General features: G+C 44.4%; 1 pseudogene; it reads left to right on the top strand.

Annotated features, from left to right (window-relative positions):
* Positions 1–15,623: 15,623 nt before the first annotated feature.
* LOC132005904 (endothelin-converting enzyme 2-like) lies at positions 15,624–16,422 on the top strand (annotated as a pseudogene).
* The last annotated feature ends 4,586 nt before the right edge of the window (positions 16,423–21,008 follow it).

Below are 21,008 nucleotides of genomic sequence, written 5' to 3'. Positions count from 1 at the left end.
GCTGTATTTTATCAAATGCTTTTTCTGCATCAATTTAGAGGATCACATAGTTCTTGTCTTTTATTAATGTGCTCAATCACGTTGATTTCATGAGCGCTGAACCACCCTTGCAGCCCAGGGATAAAACCCACCTGGTCGTGGTGAATAATCCTCATGTACTACTGGATCCTGCCGGCTAGCATCTGGGGTATTCTGGCATCCATGTTCATCAGGAAAATTGGTCTGTGAGTCTCCGTCTCGATGGGTCTTTGTCAAGGTTTGGGATCAAGGTGATGCTGGCCTCATGGAAGGAGTTTGGACGTTTTCCTTCCATATCTATTTTTCCAAACAGTTTCAGTAGAAAAAGTATTATTTCTCTTTAAAATGTTTGGTAGAATCCCCCTCGGATACCACCTGGCCCTGGGCTCTGGTTTGTTGGGGGATTTTTGAGTAGTTTAATTTCCTCACTGGCTATGGACTTGTTAGGATTGACCACTTCTTCCTGCTTCAGTCTTGGATGCATTTCTGGAAACTTATCAACCACCCTCTCTTCCAGATGCCTAGTTTGTGGGCATATAGCTGCTGGTGTTGGTCATGGTTTCTCCCCTTTTGTTCATGATTTTATTAATTTGGGTCCTTTCTCTTTGCTTTTTCATAAGTCTAGCCTGAGGTTTATCACTCACACTGAATCTTTCAAAGTACCAGTTTCTAGTTTCTATTTATTTCTTTTTTCTTTTTTTATTATTTTTGCACCACACCCAGTGCTCCATGCAATCCATGCCCTCTATAATACCCACCACCTGGTACCCTGCCCCTTCAGAGCCCTCAGATTGTTTTTCAGAGTCCATAGTCTCTCATGGTTCACCTCCCCTTCCAATTTCTCCCAACTCCCTTCTCCTTGCTAACTCCCCATGTCCTCCATACTCTTTGTTATGCTCCACAAATAAGTGAAACCATATGATAATTGACTCTCTCTGCTTGACTTATTTCACTCAGCATAATCTCTTCCAGTCCCGTCCATGTTGCTACAAAAGTCTAATTTAATCTTTATTGCTCTTCTCCTGCTTGGTTTAGGCTTTATTTGCTGTTCTTTCCCCAGGTCCTTTTGGTGTAAGAAGAGCTTGTGCATTTGGGATTTTTCTAACATTTTGAGAGAGACTTCATGGCTCTGTACTTCCCCCTAAGGACCACCTTTACAGGATCCCACAGGTTTTGAACCAGTTAGAATGGTTAGAATCAACAAGACAGGGAACATGTGTTGGAGAGGATGCGGAGAAAGGGGAACCCTCCTACACTGTTGGTGGGAACACAAGCTGGTGCAGCCACTCTGGAAAACAGTGTGGAGGTTTCTCAAGAAGTTCAAAACAGAGCTTCCCTATGACCCTGCAATTGCATGACCAGGTATTTACCCCAAAGATACCAATGTAGTGAAAAGAAGGGTCATCTGTACCCCAATGTTCATAGCAGTGATGTCCACAACAACCAAACTGTGGAAGGAGCCAAGATGCCCTTCAACAGATGAATGGATAAGGAAGATATGGTCCACATATACAATGGAGTACTATGCCTCCATCAGAAAGGATGAATACCCAACTTTTGTATCAACATGGATGGGACTGGAGATTATGCTGAGTGAAATAAGTCAGTCAGAAAAGGACAATGATCATATGGTGTCATTCACATGTGGAGCATAAGCAATAGCGGGGAGAACCAGGGGAAGGGAGGGAAAACTGAAAGAACTCGGAGACAAAGCATGAGAGGCTCTGGCTGGACTGTTTCCTGGAAGGTTGCAGAAGGCTGGGTTTGGGGTAACTGGGTGATGAGTATTAAGGAGAGCGTGTGGTGTGATGAACCATTGACCACTACATCAAAAGCTAATGGTGTCCTGAATGTTGGCTAATTGAATATAAAAATTTAAAAATCGATGGAGTATAGAGAGCCCAGAAATAAACTCACCTTTATATGGCCAGTTCATGTGAAACGAAGCAGGAGAACCCACACAGCGGGGAGAGCCTGCCTCCCGTAGCGCGCTGGGAAGCTGGGCCGTTGTATTACACCACCCACGGCACTGGACTCAGATGGGGTGATACAACATGGGCAGCGATCTCCTGACCATGACCCTTAGCAACACAGTAGTGGGTTTGTCTCCTCAGGCAAGGGAAGCAAAAGCAAAAATAAACTATTGGGATGACCCCAAAAGCAGCAACTCTCACACAGCAAGAGGCGCCGACATGACACAAAGGTGAGCCGCTGAGTGAGAGAGGACACTGGCAGATAACGCATCTGATAAGTAGTTAACATCTGACATGTGACCTGTACACTCACTCCCCAGAAAGGAACAATCTAAAGAAGGGGCAAAGCGCCTGCATGGACCTTTTCCCAAGATGACATACAGGTCAGAGAGGACACATACCAACGTGTGCGTCGACATGGACGGCACTGGAGGGGATGATGCTGAGTGAGGCAAGTCAGGCAGAGAGAGACGATTACCACGTGATGTCACTCATGGGTGGGACATAAGGAGTAGCGTGGAGGACCATAGGGGAAGGGAGAGAAATCCAACGGGGGAGACGTCAGAGAGGGAGACAAACCCTAGAGACGATGAACCCCAGGAACCCATCTGAGGGTTTCAGAGGGGGAGGAGGCTGAGGGGAAGAGGCTGGGAGAGGGGGTGACCGGGTGGGGGACGTTCGGGGGGCATGTGTTTTAACCAGCACTGAGTGTTACACGCAACTAATGAACTACTGAACACAACATCAGAAACCAGTGATGTGCTCCACAGTGCCTAACCGAATAGAAGAGCCACAGATGGCCACAGACACGATGCCTGGCGTCCCTCACCGTCCCCTCGGCGACCAGCACATCCAACACCAGCGAGACCCCACCTTACCCGGGGCAGGCTGGCTCGCATCTGAAAAGTAAGTGCTGGCAAGGATGCAGGAAAGGGGAGACGCTCCCGTGTCGCCAGGGGGACATGAGTTAGCGCCGTCACTGTGGAGCACAGTAGGGCGGTTCCTCCAGACAGTGAAGGTACCACATCCTGCGGTCATCCCAGCACGGGACGTCCGCCCTCAGAGAACACGGATCTGAAAACGCACGCTTTGTTACAACAGCCCAGATCTGCACGTGAGGAAGCCCGCGCGACAGACAGACAGAAGCATGGGCGGGGCTGGCGGACGCTCGGCAGGACCCAGGAGCCTGTGCACCAGCTGCCAGACGTGGGGCTCTGTGGGCTGGACGAAGTGGCGCTGCACACGGTGCCATGCGGGGTCAGGGAGGTGAGTCCCCCAGAGAGGACAGACGCTGCACGATGTGACTTACATGCTGACTCGGAAACACAGAAGCAGACACAGACCAGAGACGTGGAGAACGCACTGGGGGTCACAGAGGGAGCGGGAGGTGGGACGGCGGCTGCGGCGGGGCTGGGCTCCAGGTTACAGAGTCACAGGACCGAAGGTGCAGCAGAGGGGGTTCCGTCGGCACTATTGCAGCACCATGTGGTGACAGAGGTAGTGGCAGGCATGGGGAGTGCAGCATAACGCAGGGACTTGTCACATCACTGTGCGGTACACCTGAAACGGGGGTCTCTTGTGTGTCCGCTGCACGTGATTAAAGAGAAGCTCGGGGGATGGCAGACATGAGCTCCACGGGCTCAGAGTGGCCACGCGCACCTTAACCAGGGATGGTCACCGGTGGCAGAACGTCTGCCCCGAGCCTGGCTCGGTGCGCAGCAGGGACAGGGCGGTGACCGCCCCAAGTAACTCCCACGGCAGGAATTTCTCCAAGCAGAGCACGCGCCGTCTCGGGATGGCCTTGCGCCTTTGCAGACAGTAACCCCTCCACGAGGCGTGATTTAAAGCAGAAATAATTCGTTCAGGACATTGTAGACAGTCTCCCCTGAGCCAGTGCCTTAGAGATGCTGTCCTCCGAGAAGGGTTCCACCCGACTCCTGCGCTGAGAAGCCTCCAGAATGACAGCTGCGGGCGTTAAGGACAACGGGAATGGAGCCAAGAGTGTCTGTGTCCCCACCTCGCCAATGCCTGTAAGTGTCCATGTCCCTGAGTCGACAGGAAGTGGCGGCAGGAACACGGGACGGGAAAGAGCATCTTCAGCACGTGGTGTTGGGACAGTTGGACTGTGACGGTCCCTCAGCACCATGGACGGCAGCAACAGAACTCTCAGCGGTGGGCACTCGTGCTGATCCCACCGGCCTGCTGAAGCGCGACCTTGAGGAGAAGCTCTCCAAGCAGTGGGCCTCTGGGGGAGGAGGACACACATCCCTGAAGCTGAGCAGCGGGAGACACCCCCCCGCTGCCCCCACCAGCCCACTCAGGGCAACCACCACCTGCTTCCAGTCTCTGTTGTCTCCCCGCCTCAGAGAAGCCTGCTGGGCCCACGATCCCTGCGAGTGCGCTCGTTCAACTTCACATTCATGCTGCTGGACCAGATGCACCTTACTCCTCCTCTTCTTTACCTCTAAGACTTATGATCAATGTATGACTCCCATTCCTTCATGTTCACCCACGAGACCTATGGCTAATGCATAACCTTCTCCTCCTTTGTGGTTATCTTGTGTCTAATAAATACGGGGCTGAGGAGTTGCTCGGGCGACAGTCCAGCAGTCGTCCCCTGCTCCCTCTCTTGCAGCAGACTTATTTGTGCCTCATCCTTCTCCTCTGTGCCTTCGGGAAGCGGTGTTGGACAGCCAGAAGAACGAAACTGGACCATTCTCTCACACCACACGCAAAGATAGACTCAAAACGGACGAAAGACCTCAGTGTGAGACAGGAGTCCATCAGAATCCTAGAGAACACGGGCAGCTACCTCTCCGACCTCAGCCGCAGCAACTTCTGGCTAGACCCGTCTCCAAGGGCAGGGACAACAAAAGCAAAAATGCACTCGTGGGACTTTGTCATGATGAAAACCTTCTACACAGCAAAGGACACCATCAACAAAACTACAAGGCAGCCTGTGGAAGGGGAGAAGATTTTTGCAAATGACCTTACAGATAAAGGGCTGGCATCCAGCACTGAGAAGGGCACGTGCTGTGATGAGCACCAGGTGTTACACTTAACTAACAAATCACTGACACTGCATCAAGGACTGAGTATGTACGATGCAGTGGCTAACTGACATAATAAAAATGATTAAAGTCCACGGTAACAACACCAGAGGAATTCCGAAGATCATTAAATAAACCATGAAAAAAAACCAAACAAACTCAAACTCAACACCCAGAGAACAAATAGTCCCATCAAGAGATGAGCAGAAGCCATGAACAGACACTTCTCCAAAAAAGGCCTACAAATGGCCAACAGATGCATGAAAAAGTGTACAATATCACTCAGCATCAGGGAAATACAAATCAAAACCACAGTGAGATCCCACCTCACACCAGTCAGAATGGCTAAAATTAACCAGTCAGGAAACAACAGGTGTTGGAGAGGATGTGGAGAATGGGGAGCCTCCTACACTGTTGGTGGGAATGCAAGCTGGTGCTGCCACTCTGGAAAACAGCATGGAGGTTCCTCAAAAAGTTAACATAGCTGCCCTACACCCCACAATCACACTACTGGGTATTTATCCCAAAGACAAAGATGTAGTGAAAAGAAGGGGCAGCTGCACCCCAGTGTTCATAGTAGCAATACCCACAATAGCATGAATGAAGAGGATATGGTACACACACACAAAATGGAATATTAGTCATCAGAAAGGATGAATACTCAACATTTGCATCAACATGGAGGGAACTGGTGGGTACTGGGCTGAGTGAAATGAGTCAGAGAAACACAATTATATGGTTTCACTCACATGCGGAATATAGGGAACAGGGCAGAGGATCAGAGGGGAAGGGAGGAAAACCATGAGAGACTCATAACTAGAGGACACAAACTGAGGGTTTCTGGAGGGGAGGTGGGAGGGATGTGGGATAACTGCGTGACCAACATTGGAGAGTGAGCAGTTTGATGAGCACCGGTGTTATATACAACTGATGAATTACTGACCACGACCTCTGAAAATAATGGTGTACTTTATGTTGGCTAATTGAATTTAAATTTTAAAAATTTCCATAAAACAGTAAACAAAAAATGTTGGAGAGGATGTGGAGAAATGGGAACTCTGGACCCTATGACCCTGCAATTGCACTACTGGGTATTTACACCAAAGATAAAGATGTAGTGAAAGGCCATCTGTACCCCAATGTTCATAGCAGCAATGGCCATGGTCGCCAAACTGTAGAAAGAGCCGAGATGCCCTTCAACAGACAAATGGATAAAGAAGATGTGGTCCATATATACTATGGAGTATTATGCCTCCATCATAAAGGATGAATACCCAACTTTTGTATCAACATGAATGGGACTAGAAGAGATTATGCTGAGTGAAATAAGTCAAGCAGAGAGAGTCAATTATCATATGGTTTCACTTACTTGTGGAGAATAAGAAATAACATGGAGGACATGGGGAGATAGGTGAAGTGAGTTGGGGGAAATTAGAGGGGGAGACGAACCATGACAGACTGTGGACTCTGAGAAACAAACTGAGGGTTTCCAAGGGGACATGGGTGGGGAGGATGGGCTAGCTGGGTGATAGGTATTGAGGAGAGCATGTGTTGTGAGGAGCACTGGGTGTTATATTCAACTCACAAATCACTGACCATGACATCAAAAACTAATAATGTACCATACAGCGGCTTACTGAACATGATAAAAGAGTCAAACTTGGAAAAAGAGAACATAGACTGGCCGTTACCAGAGGCTGTGGGAATGGGCAAACTGGGAGTTACTGCTGAATGGGTAGAAAATTCTAGTTATGCAACACAATTAAGTTGTAGAGATCTGTTCAACCCTCTGCCTACAGTTAACATATTATAGCATACATTTTTAAATCTGCTGAGGTTTGGGGGAGATCGTGGAAGGAGAGGATCCTCTGCTCACCTCATCCCATGAACACACTAAGACAACAGTATCTGTACAGCTAACTCTGAAGATGACAAAGACGCAGAACAGATCTTCCACAGCTAACCATGGAGAGGAACTGCCTTGAGCAGGGTGGGGGGTAGAGATGCCACTGGGCACCCGAACCCTCACACAACTAGCCCCACATAGGAGACACATCACAAGCCTGGGGAAGTGGCTCTATCCCACCCCAGGTACCCAAGACTCTGGGAACCCCCACTGAGAAAAGAAGTCCCCATAACACTTGACTTTGAAACCCAGTAGCCTTAGCCCTGGGAGCTTTTTTTTTTTTTTTTAAAGATTTTATTTATTTATTTGACAGACAGAGATCACAAGTAGGCAGAGAGGCAGGCAGAGAGAGAGAGAGAGAAGCAGGCTTCCTGCGGAGCAGGGAGCCCGAGGCGGGGCTCGATCCCAGGACCCTGAGATCATGACCTGAGCCGAAGGCAGCAGCCCAAACCACTGAGCCACCCAGGTGCCCCAGCCCTGGGAGCTTTAAGAAATTAGCCGGCTAGCTTTTATTTCACACAGTACTTGAAGTCCTAGCCAAGATCGAGTCCTGCACTGGGCTCGCTGCTCGGCCGGGAGACTGCTTCTCCCTCTGAACTTCTTCCCTCTCATGCTCTCTAATAAATAAATAAAATCTTCTAAAAATAATTTTTTAATTCTGGAAAAACTGGATAGCTACCTGCAAAAGATGGAAATTGGACTTTTTACACTATACACAAAAATAAACTCAAAATGAAAGACCTAAATGTGAGAGCTGAAACCATGAGACTGGAAGAGAGCACAGATAGCAATCTCTCAGACATGATCCTTAGCAACATGGTCACAGATATGTCTCCTCAGGCAAGGAAACAAAAGCAAAAATAAACTGGGTGAGCCTGGTGGTAGGTATTAAGGAAAGCACAGATTGCATGGAGCACTGGGTGTGGTGAACAAACAGTGATTCTTGGATCACTGAAAAAAAATTAATGATTGGGACTACACAAAAACAAAAAGCTTTTGCACAGTCAGGAAACCAGCAACAAAACAAAAAGCCAAGCTACTGAGTAGGAGAAGATATTTGCAAACAAATTATCTCCCAAGAGGTCAATGTCCAAAATATACATTAAATTATACAACTCAACAATACAAACAATCCAATTATAAAGCAGGCAGAATAGACATTTCTCCAAAGAAGATATATGGATGGTCAACAGACATCCTGAAAAGAGGCTCATCATCACTCATCGTCAGGGACATGCAACTCAAAACGACAGTGAGATACCACCTCCCACCTGTCATGGGCTCACTTTGGCAGCACATATACTACCTCCTACCTGTCAGAATGTGTAGAATCAGGGGTTCCCGGGTGGCTCAGTTAGTTAAGTGACTGCCTTCAGCTTGGGTCATGATCCAGGGTCCTGGGATCAAGCCCCTCATAGGGCACCCTACTCAGTGGGGAACCTGCTTCCCCCTCTCCCTCTGCTGCTCTGCCTGTGTCTCTCACGCTGTCAAATAAATAAATAAAATCTTAGAATGTCTAGAATCAAAAAGACAAGAAATAACAAGTTTGGGGTGAGGATGTGGAGAAAAAGGAACCCTCACACACTTGGTGGAAACAAAAGCTGGTGAAATCACGGTGGAAAACAGTATGGATATTCCTCCAAAATTAAAAATAAAAATATCATGATCCATTAATTCCATTATTGAGTGAAGAAGATGAAAACCCAAAAGTCTCCACCCCCAAATTACTAGAACTCATACAGCAATTCAGTAATAGGGCAGGACACAAAATCAATGTACAGAAATAAGTTGCTTTCTTATACATTAACAATGAAACTATAGGAAGGGAAATTAGAGAATCGATTCCATTTATTATAGCATTAAGAACCATAAGATACCTGGGAATAAACCTAACCAAAGAGGTAAAGGATCTATACTTGAGGAACTACAGAACATTCATGAAAGAAACTGAAGTAGACACTAAAAGATAGAAAAACATACCATGGTCATGAATCAGAAGAATAAACATTGTTAAAATGTGTATGCTGCCCAGAGCAATCTATACTTTCCATAACATCCCAATCAAACTACCATTGGCATTTTTCAAAGTGCTGGAACAAATAATCCTAAAATTTGTATCGAACCAGAAAAGGCCCCAAATTGCCAAGGAAATGTTGAAAAAGAAAAAGCTGGGGGCATCACATTCCCTGATTTTAAGCTTTATTACAGAGCTGTGATCACCAAGACAGCATTGTACTGGCACAAAAACAGACACACAGACCAGTGGAACAGAGTAGAGAGCCTAGATATGGACCTGCAACTCCATGCAAATAATCTTCAACAAAGCAGGAAAGAATTTCCAATGGAAAAAAGACAGTCTCTTCAATAAATGGTGCTGGGAATATTGGACATCTGTGTATAGAAGAATGAAACTGGACCATTCTCTCACACCATACACAAAGATAAACTTAAAATTGATGAAAGACCTCAGTGTGAGACAGGAATCAGTCAAAATTCTAGAGGAGAATATAGACAGTAACCTCTTCAACATGGGCCACAGCAACTTCTTTCAAGACGAGTCTCCAAAACAAAAGCGAAATGAACTTTTGGGACTTCATCAAGATCAAAAGCTTCTGCATAGCAAAGGAAACAGTCAACAAAACAAAGAGGCAACCCACGGAATGGGAGAAGATATTGCAAATGACACTATGGATAAAGGGCTGGTATCCAAGAGCTATAAGAACTCCTCAAACTCAACACAGACAAAACAGATAATCACAACAAAAAATGGGCAGAAGACATGAACTGACACTTCTCCAATGAAGACATACAAATGGCTATCAGACACATGAAAAAATGTTCATCATCACTAGCCATTAGGGAGATTCAAATTAAAACCACATTGAGATACCACCTTATACAAGTTAGAATGGCCAAAATTAGCAAGACAGGAAACAACATGTGTTGGAGAGGATGTGGAGAAAGGGGAACCCTCTTACAGTTGGTGGGAATGCAAGTTGGTGCAGACACTTTGGAGAACAGTGTGGAGATTCCTCAAGAAATTAAAAATAGAGCTTCCCTATAACCCTGCAACTGCACTCCTGGGTATTTACCCCAAAGATACAGATGTAGTGAAAAGAAGGGCCACCTGTACCCCAATGTTTATAGCAGCAATGGCCACGGTCGCCAAACTGTGGAAAGAACCAAGATGCCCTTCAACAGACGAATGGAAAAGGAAGATGTGGTCCATATACACTATGGAGTATTTTGCCTCCATCAGAAAAGACGAATACCCAACTTTTGTAGCAACATGGACAGGACTGGAAGAGATTATGCTGAGTGAAATAAGTCAAGCAGAGAGAGTCAATTATCATATGGTTTCACTTATTTGTGGAGCATAGCAAATAGCATGGAGGACAAGGGGAGATGGAGAGGAGAAGGGAGTTGAGGGAAATTGGAAGGGGAGGTGAACCATGAGAGACTATGGACTCTGAAAAACAATCTGAGGGTTTTGAAGGGGTGGGGGGTGGGAGGTTGGGGGAACCAGGTGGTGGGTATTAGAGAGGGCACAGATTACATGGAGCACTGGGTGTGGCGCAAAAACAATGAATACTGTTACGCTGAAAAGAAATAAAAAATTTTAAAAAACTAAAAAATTTTAAAAAAACAATGAATCTTGGAACACTGAAAAAATTAAATTAAAAAAACTAATGATGTACTTTATGGTGACTAACCTAATAAAAAATAATTTTAAAAAAGATGGAAACACTAATTCAAAAAGATACATGCCTGTCTGTGTTCATTGTAGCATTATCTACAATAGCCAGGATAGGGAAGCAACCCAAGTTCCCACTGATAGATAAATGGATACGGAAGACATGGTATAATGTATACAATGGAATATTAGCCATGAAAATGGACGAGATTGGCCGTTTACAACATGCGTGGACCTAGAAGGTGTCACACTAAGTGAAATAAGTCAGGATGAAAAAGACAAGCACCATACAATTTCCACTTATGTGTGGAATCCAAACACACACGAAATGAACCAGTAAAACATAAAGCAGACCCATAAATGCAGAGAAGAAACTGTGGCTATCAGAGGGGGTGATAGGCAAAAATTAAGAGCATCGGGAAGTACAAACTCCAGTTATAAATTATAGTGATGAAAACACACTCAAGAAATACAGCAATATTCCAACAATGCTGTGACTGATGGTGACTGCACAATGTGGTAGCACTGAGCAATGTATACAACTATCAAATCAGCATACTCAGTATACTGTACACCTAAACTAATGTACTAACAGTACTGTACATTGAAACTAATGTAACATTGTATGTTAATTATACTTTAATTAAAGAAGAAGTTGATCAGTGCCTGGCTAACAGAGTCAGCAGCACATGTGATCCTTTTTTTTTTTTTTTTTTTTTAAAGATTTTTTTAGGGACACCTGGGTGGCTCAGTTGGTTAAGCAGCTGCCTTTGGCTCAGGTCATGGTCCCAGCGTCCTGGAATCAAGTCCCACATCGGGCTCCTTGCTCCTTGGGGAGCCTGCTTCTCCCACTGACTCTGCCTGTGCTCGCTCTCGCTCTCTCTCTAACAAATAAATAAATAAAATCTTAAAAAAAAAAGATTTTTAAAAAATTTATTTATTTTCAGCATAACAGTATTCATTATTCTTGCACCACACCCAGTGCTCCATGCAATCCATGCCCTCTATAATACCCACCACCTGGTACCCCATCTTCCCACCCCCCACCCCTTCAAAACCCTTAGATGTTTTTCACATGTGATTCTTGATCTAGGGGTTCTGAGTTCAAGCCCCACGTTGGGTGTATCGATTACTTTTTAAAAATTAAATGTTTTTTTAAAAAACCTTTTTTAAAAAATAGCACTTCAAAGACAATTGAGAAAGATCTCTGTCGCTCAGTTTGGTTTGCTGGAATTGTTCTGTGGTTGGTAGGATTTGCAAGAGTAGGTGCTTAAAAGAGAGCCACTGTGAAGTTTCTGTTGGCTGTGTTAGCTTCAAATTTGTTTTCCTGCCAATAACTGTCTTCTCTTGACTCAGATCTCAGAAACATGCAGAGGATGAAGCTGTTCACTGTGAAGCATAATTTTTTCCAGACTTTCTGATGCTTTTGTCTGAAGTAGATGACATGGATTATGCTGCTTGGAGAATCAAACCACAGAGACAGAGATTTGTAGGCAGGAGGTTTACTGGGGGGTGTTCTGAGGAACAGCGTGTATGTCAAGTGTGAGAAGCAGGCTGGTGTAGGAGATAAATCAGCCTATCACATGTACAGCTATACAGTCGTGAAAGCTCTCCGAGTTGCCCCCAAACTGTCCGACAAACTGTCCTCCAGAAATGAAGGAGAGAGAACGTTCTTGAACAAACAAGAGCTGGGGAATGTATCACAACTTGACCTGCTTTACAAGAATGCAAAAGAGAACTGTTGGTGGGAATGCTCGCTGGTGCAGCCACTCTGGAAAACAGTGTGGAGGGTCCTCAACATGTTAAAAATAGAGCTGCCCTAGGACCTGGCAGGTGCACTACCAGAGATTTACCCCAAAGATACAAATGCAGTGATTCGAAGGGGCACATGCACCCCAATATTCATCGCAGTGATGTCCACAACAGCCAAACTGTTGAAGGAGCCGAAATGCCCTACAACAGACGAATGGATAAAGATGTGGTCCATATATACAATGGAATATTCCTCAGCCATCAGAAAGGATGGACACCCACCATTTGCATCAACATGGACGGGACTGGAGGAGATTATGCTGCATGAAGTAAGTCAAACAGAGAAAGTTAATGATCATATAGTGTCACTCATGTGTGGAACATAAGAAACAGGGCAGAGGATCATAGGGAATGGAGAGAAAACTGAACGGGGAGAAATCAGAGAGGGAGATGAGCCATGAGAGACTCTGGACTCCAGGAAACAATCTGAAAGTTTCAGAGGGGGGTGGGAGGATGGGGTCGCTAGATGATGGGTATAAAGGAGGGCACGTTTTGTGATGAGACCTGGGTGTTATACAAAACTAATGAAACAATGAACATGACATCAAAAACTGGGATGAGGGGCGCCTGGGTGGCTCAGTGGGTTAAGCCTCTACCTTTGGCTCAGGTCATGATCCCAGGATCCTGGGATCAAGCCCCACATCAGGCTCTCTGCTCAGAAGGGAGCCTGCTTCCTCCTCTCTCTCTGCCTGCCTCTCTGCCTGGGTTTGATCTCTGTCTGTCAAATAAATAAAATCTTAAAATAAATAAATGAGATCTTCAAAAAAATTTTAAAAATGAGATGAACCATGAGAGGCTATGGACTCCAAGAAACAAATAGAGGGTTTTAGAGGGGATGGGGATGGAGAGATGGGTGAGCCCAGTGATGGGTATTCAAGAGGGCAGGGATTGGCTGGAGCACTGGGTGTTATACAGAAACAATGAATCATGGAACATGGCATCAGAAACTAATGGTGTACAGTATGATGACTAACATAATAAAAAATGCAAATAAAAAAACTAATGGGGGCGCCTGGGTGGCTCAGTGGGTTAGAGCCTCTGCCTTAAGCTCAGGTCATGGTCCCAGGGTCCTGGGATCAGGCCCCACGTCGGGCTCTCTGCTCAGCAGGAACCCTGCTTCCCCTTCTCTCTCTGCCTGCCTCTCTGCCTACTTGTGAAGTCTGTCAAAATAAATAAATAAAATTTTTTTAAAAACTAATGATAGATTCTGATCTCTTCGATATAAGCCACAGCAACTTCTTTCAAGATATGTCTCCAAAGGCAAAGGAAACAAAAGTGAAGATGAACTTTTGGGACTTCATCAAAATCAAAAGCTTCTGCACAGCCAAGGAAACAGTCAAGAAAACAAAGAGGCAACCCACGGAATGGGAGAAGATATTTGCAAATGACAGTACAGACAAAAGGTTGATATCCAGGATCTATAAAGAACTCCTCAAACTCAACACACACAAAACAGACAATCAAAAAATGGGCAGAAGATATGGACAGACACTTCTCCAATCAAGACATACAAATGGCTATTAGACACATGAAAAAATGTTCATCATCACTAGCTGTCAGGGAGATTCAAATTAAAACTACATTGAGATATCACCTTACACCAGTTAGAATGGCCAAAATTAGCAAGACAAGAAACAACATGTGTTGGAGAGGATGTGGAGAAAGGGGAACCCTCTTCCACTGTTGGTGGGAATGCAAGTTGGTGCAGCCACTTTGGAGAACAGTGTGGAGATTCCTCAAGAAATTAAAAATAGAACTTCCCTATGACCCTGCCATTGCAATCCTGGGCATTTACCCCAAAGATACAGATGTAGTGAAAAGAAGGGCCACCTGTACCCCAATGTTTATAGCAGCAATGGCCACGGTCGCCAAACTATGGAAAGAACCAAGATGCCCTTCAACGGACGAATGGATAAGGAAGATGTGGTCCATATACACTATGGAGTATTATGCCTCCATCAGAAAAGACGAATACCCAACTTTTGTAGCAACATGGACAGGACTGGAAGAGATTATGCTGAGTGAAATAAGTCAAGCAGAGAGAGTCAATTATCATATGGTTTCACCTATTTGTGGAGCATAACAAATAGCATGGAGGACAAGGGGAGATGGAGAGGAGAAGGGAGTTGGGGGAAATTGGAAGGGGAAGTGAACCATGAGAGACTATGGGCTCTGAAAAAAAATCTAAGGGTTTTGAAGGGGCAGGGAGTGGGAGGTTGGGGGAACCAGGTGGTGGGTATTAGAGAGGGCACGGATTACATGGAGCACTGGGTGTGGTGCAAAAATAATGAATACTGTTATGCTGAAAATAAAAAATAAATAAATAAAAAGATTTTTAAAAAAACTAATGCTACACAGTGGCTAACTGAACATAATGAAAAGAATTTTAAAGAAAAGAATGCAAAAGAGAGGTTGAAGCAAAAGGACACCAAACAGTAACATGAAATGATACAAAGTATAAAACTCACTGGCAAAGGTAAATACGGAGACAGAATAGTTTACCACTCCAATGGTGTTGTGTAAATCACTTGCAGTTTTAGTGTAAAGCTGAAAGAAAGAAGAGTAACTACCAACTTTTGTTAATGGATACACAATATAAAAGGGTATGCACTGTCCCATCAATATCACAGAGTGTAGGAGGGGACAAAGGGGGCAGAGTGTTGTATGCGATCAAACGTACCAGTGTAATATAGGTTATTGTAACTATGGGACATTTTGTGTAAGCCTGAGGTAACACGTAGAAAATCCCTGTGGAACATACACAAAAGAAAAAGTGAAGGGAATCAAAGTATATCACTACAGTAATCTAAAAGTCAACAAGGACAGCAAGAGAGGAAAGAAACAAATGCTCTACAGGACAATACAAAGCCCTCACCTATCAATAATTACTTTATTTTTTAAGATTTTGTTTATTTATTTGACAGAGAGATAGAGAGCACAAGTAAGCAGAGTGGCAGGCAGAGGGAGAGAGAGAAGCAGGCTCTCTGCTGAGCATGGAGCCCAATGTGGGGCTCGATCCCAGGACCCTGAGATCATGACCTGAGCTGAAGGCAGAGGCTTTAACCACTGAGCCACCCAGGCACCCCATCAATAATTACTTTAAACCTAAATGGATTATATTCCCCAAAAGACAGCACAGCTGAACAGATTTCTAAAAATAAGATCCAACCATGAACATGGTGGAGCTGCAGGTCCTGGCCCCCTCCACGCATTGGCTGGAGTTTCTGTCTTCCCTGCCTTCCCCACTAGAGCTGGCGGACTCTGAACCCTTGGCAGTCTATGGGACAGATTATCCGCATCAAGTGTCAGAGCTCATCGGCCACATAGAGCCAAGCATCCTGAACTCTCACCTGGTGCAGAAGATGACCCGGAATGTGAACTGCCGCTTTGAGTCTACACAGAGAAGCTGCTGGAGACCCTCCCTGGCACCAAGAAGTCCTGCAAGCCAGGGTAGCAGACCTGTGCTGTGTCTCCAACATGGACGTCACACTTGGCTTCACCCTGGGCTCCCTCTCTGCGGCAGCCACATTAGACTGGCAAAGCAAGGAAATTGCTGAGGGGGTGATCAGCGAGATCACCTTGAGGAGGCCCCAGGGCAGCTGCTCGGACAGATTAGAAGCCCCCTCAGGCAGCCAGGGAGAAAGCAGATGCCGTCTATGAGAGCACTGGCTCCCTGGACTTCGTCCTGGAGCCCAAAGAGCTGGATGATGTTTACGATGGGCAGGAAGTCTCCGAGACTCCTTCCTCCAGAATGTGTTCGATTTGCACAACGTCTCTGCTAAGGTAATGGCTGACCAGCCCACAAGCCTCCCATCCAGGACCAGTGGAGCATGACCCCCAACAGTGAAGGCTGACCACCGTCCAACCAAGAATGAAACCATCTTCCCTGCCAGCATCCTGCAGACCCCCTTCTGCACTCATAACCACCTGAAGGTCACAAGCCCTCCTGCTGCCTCCTGGTCTCCCTAGGCTCGGAGGCAAACTGTGTATGGTGTGTATGTACAGGGGATGCTGGTTCTTGGTGTCTTGGGACACAACTCTTAGGGGCCGACTGATCCTCCTGGGCCCCAGCAGAAAAGCAGAGCAGGGAGATGGAAGGATAGAGTTTATTTTTACAGGGAAGAGGGTAGAGACGAAGTGGTCTTGGTTCTGTAGGCCCCTTTGCCAATAAAGAAATGACATTAGTAAAAAATAAAATAAGATCAAACTAACTTGCATTCCCACCAACAGTGTAGGAGGGTTCCCCTTTCCCCACATCCTCTCCAACACATGTTGTTTACTGTCTTGTTAATTTTTGCCATTCTAACTGGTGTAAGGTGGTATCTCAATGTGGTTTTGAAAAGTGTGGAGGGTGCCTGGGTGGCTCAGTGGGTTGGAGCCTCTGCCTTCGGCTCAGGTCATGATTCCAGGGTCCTGGGATCGAGCCCCACATCGGGCTCTCTGCTTGGTGGGGAGCCTGCTTCCTTCTCCCTCTCTCTGCCTGCCTCTCCACCTACTTGTGATCGCTCTCTGTTAAATAAATAAATAAAATCTTTTAAAAAAGAGAGAGAGAGAGAAAGAAAACAGTGTGGAGGTTTCTTGAGAAATTAAAAATAGAGCTACCCTATGACCCTGCAATTGCACTACTGAGTATTTTCCCCAAAGATATAAATGTAGTGAAAAGAAGGATCATCTGTACCCCAATGTTCATAGCGGCAATGGCCACAATTGCCAAACTATGGAAAGAGCCAAGATGCCCTTCAGCAGATGAATGGATAAGGAAGATGTGGTCCATATACACTATGGAGTATTATGTCTCCCTCACAAAGGATGAATACCCAACTTTTGTATCAAAATGGATGGGACTGGAGGAGATTATGCTGAGTGAAATAAGTCAAGCAAGAGAGTCAGTTATTATATGGTTTCACTTACTTGTGGAGCAAAAGGAATAACATGGAGGACATGGGGAGCTGGAGAGAAGGGAGCTGGGGGAAATTCGTGGGGGAGATGAACCATGAGAGACTGTGGACTCTGAGAAACAAACTGAGGGTTTTGGAGGGGAGGAGGGTGGGTATTAAGGAGGGAATGTATCGCATGGAGCACTGGGTGTGGTGCATAAACAATGAATCTTGGAGCACTGAAAAATTTAAAAAAAGATCCAACTATATGCCGTGTTCAAGAGACTCACTATAGATTTAAAGACACACGTAGGCTGTGAGTAAAGGGATGGAAAAAGATATTCCAGGAACAGACAGAAAAGGTGGCTGTATTTTTATCAGATAATCAATTCAATAACTGTCATAGTAGACAAAGAAGTTGATTACATGGTAATAGGGTCAATCTACCAGGAAGATATTATAATTATAAACATATATGCACCCAACATTTTTTTGCTTAAACAGACAAAGCAAACATTGACAGATCTGAGTGGAGAACCAGAGTATTTGTGACTTCAGTGTCCCACTTTCAGTTACGGGTAGAACATCCATCAATATGGAAACAGCAAACCTGAACAACACGACAGACCAAGTGGAGCCAACACAGAACACTTTGCCCAGCGGCAATCAACACACTTCCCCATTGTACACAGAATGTTCTCCAGGACAGATCCTACATTATATCACAGAACATGTATTAAGCATTTAGGAGGACTGAAATCCTACCAAGTACCTTTTCTGACAACAATGGAATAAAACTAGGAATCGGCAACAAAAGGAAAGCTAAAAGTTCACAAATATGAGGTTATTAAACAACACACTTTTGAACAAAAAGTCAAACAAAAGATAAGAGAATTTTTAAAAATATCATGTGAACAATTCATGAAAACCAATAAGAACAAAAACACATAGGCCCAAACCTATGGGATACTGCAAAAGTGGCCCTAAGGGGGAAATACATACTAATCCAAGCCTTTCTCAAAAAAGTAGAAAAATCCCAAATGCACAAGTTAACCCTACAGCTAAAGGAACTGGAGAAGGTTAGCAAATAAAACCTAAATCAAGCAGGAGAAGAGAAATAATAAAGATTAGAGCAGAGATCAATGAAATAGACACCAGAAAAACAGACCAGATCAATGAAACTAGAAGCTGGTTCTCTGAAAGAATTAATAAGACTGATAAACCACTGGCCAGACTTATTCAAAAGAAAGGAAAAAGGACCCAAATTAATAAAATCAAGAATCAAAGGGAAGAGATCATGACTAACACCAAGAAAATAGAAACAATTATTAGAAATTATTACCAGCAACTGTATACCAACAAATTAAGCAACCTCGAAGAAATGGATGCCTTCCAAGCAGCCTGAAACAGAAAGAAACAGACATTGTGAATAGACAAACAACCAATAATGAAATTGAAACAGTAATCAAAAACCTCCCGGGGGGAGGGGGTTTGGGAGAAGGGGGTGGGATTATGGACATTGGGGAGGGTATGTGATTTGGTGAGTGCTGTGAAGTGTGTAAACCTGGTGATTCAAAGACCTGTACCCCTGGGGAAAAAAAAAAATGTTTAAAAAAAAAAAAAAAAAAAAAAAAAAAAAAAAAAAAAAAAAAAACCTCCCCCCCCCAAAAAAAGAGCCCAGGGCCAAATGGCTTCCCAGGGGAATGATACCAAATATTTAAAAAAGAAGTAATACCTATTCTACTGAAACGCTTCCAAAAAATAGAAATGAAGGAAAACTTCCAAACTCCTTCTTTGAGGCCAACATTACCCTGATCCCAAAACCAGGCAAAGACCCCATCAAAAAAGAGAATTACAGACCAATATCCCCGATGATCATAGATGCTAAAATACTCAACAAGATCCTAGCTGGTAGGATCCAACAGGATATTAAAAAGATTATTCACCATGACCAAGTGGGTTTTGTGCCTGGATGCAAGGATGATTCAACATTCTCAAATCAATATGATAGAGCACATCAATAAAGGAAAAGACAAGAACTATATGATCCTCTCAAATGATGCAGAAAAAGCATTTGACAAAATACAACATCCGTTCTGATTAAAACTCTTCAGAGTATAGGAATAGAGGGAACATTCTTCAATCTCATAAAAACCATCTATGAAAAACCCACAGCAAATATCATTCTCAATGGGGAAAAGCTGAGCACTTTTCCCTTAAGATCAGAAACAAGACAGGGATGTCCACTCTCATCACTATCGTTCAACATATTATTACAAGTCCTAGCAACATCAATCAGAAAACAAAAAGAAGTAAAAGATACCCAAATCGGCAAAGAAGTAAAACTCTCCCTCTTCACAGTTGACATGATACTTTATCTGGAAAACCCAAAAGATTCCACCTCCAAATTACTAGAATTCATTCAGCAGTTCAGTAATGTGGCAGGATACAAAAACCAATGCAGAGAAATCAGTTGCTTTTCTATACACTAACAATGTGACTGAAGAGAGAGAATTTAAGGAATCAATTCCATTCACAATAGCAACAAAAAGCCTAAGATACCTTGGAATAAACCTAACCAAAGAGGTAAAAGATCCATACTCTAGAAACTACAGAACACTTGTAAAAGAAATTGGGGAATACACAAAAAGATGGAAAAATATTCCATGCTCAAGGATTGGAAGAATAAACATTGTTAAAGTGTCTATCTTCCCCAGACCTATTTACACTTTCAATGCCAACCCTATTAAAATATCATTGACATTTTTCAAAGACCTGGAACAAAAAAACAATCCTAAAATTTGCATGGAACCAGAAAAGACCCTGAATTGCCAAGGGAAGAATGAAGAAAAAAACCAAGGCTGGGGGCACCACAATGCCTGACTTCAGGCTCTATTACAAAGCTGTGGTCATCAAGACAGCATGGTACCGGCACAAAAACAGACACATAGAACAATGAAACAGAACAGAAACTCCAGAAATGGAACCTCAACTCTATGGTCAACTAACCTTTGACAAAGCAGGAAAGAATATCCAATGGAAAAAAGACAGTCTCTTCAATAAGTGTGCTGGGAAAACTGGACAGCCACATGCAGAAGAATGGAACTGGACCATTCCCTTACACCATACACAAAAATAAACTCAAAATGGATGAAAGACCTCAATGTGAGACAGGAATCCATGAAAACCCTAGAGGAGAACATAGGCAGTTACCTCACAGTAACTGCTTTCAAGACACATCTCCAAAGGCAAGGAAACAACAGCAAAAATGAACATTTGGGATGTCATCAAGATCAAAAGATTTTGCACAGCAAAGGAAACAGTCAACATAACTAAGAGGCAGCCCACGGAATGGGAGAAAGTATTTGCAAATGACATTATAGATAAAGGGCTGATGTCAAAGGTCTATATAAAGAACTTCTCAAGAGGAGGGGCAAGATGGCAGAAGAGTAGGAGATCCCATTTCAACCGTTCCCCTGAATTGAGCTAAATATCTACCAGAACACTTTGAACACCCATGAAATCAGTCCGAGATCAGTCCGAGATATAAGATTACACACTTCTGGATCTCTACGGGGGCAGAAGAGTGGAGAGGTCAGTGGAGTGGGAATGATGAGGGAGCAGGAGGCTGGCTGAGGACAAAGCAAAAGCTGGCGCCTTGCACCCCCTCTTCTCCCA

The sequence above is a fragment of the Mustela nigripes genome, chromosome 17, assembly GCF_022355385.1.
Source record: "Mustela nigripes isolate SB6536 chromosome 17, MUSNIG.SB6536, whole genome shotgun sequence".
Taxonomy (NCBI): Eukaryota; Metazoa; Chordata; class Mammalia; order Carnivora; family Mustelidae; genus Mustela; species Mustela nigripes.
The sequence above is the reverse complement of the archived record's forward strand: the minus strand, read 5'-3'. Positions and strand labels throughout refer to the sequence as shown.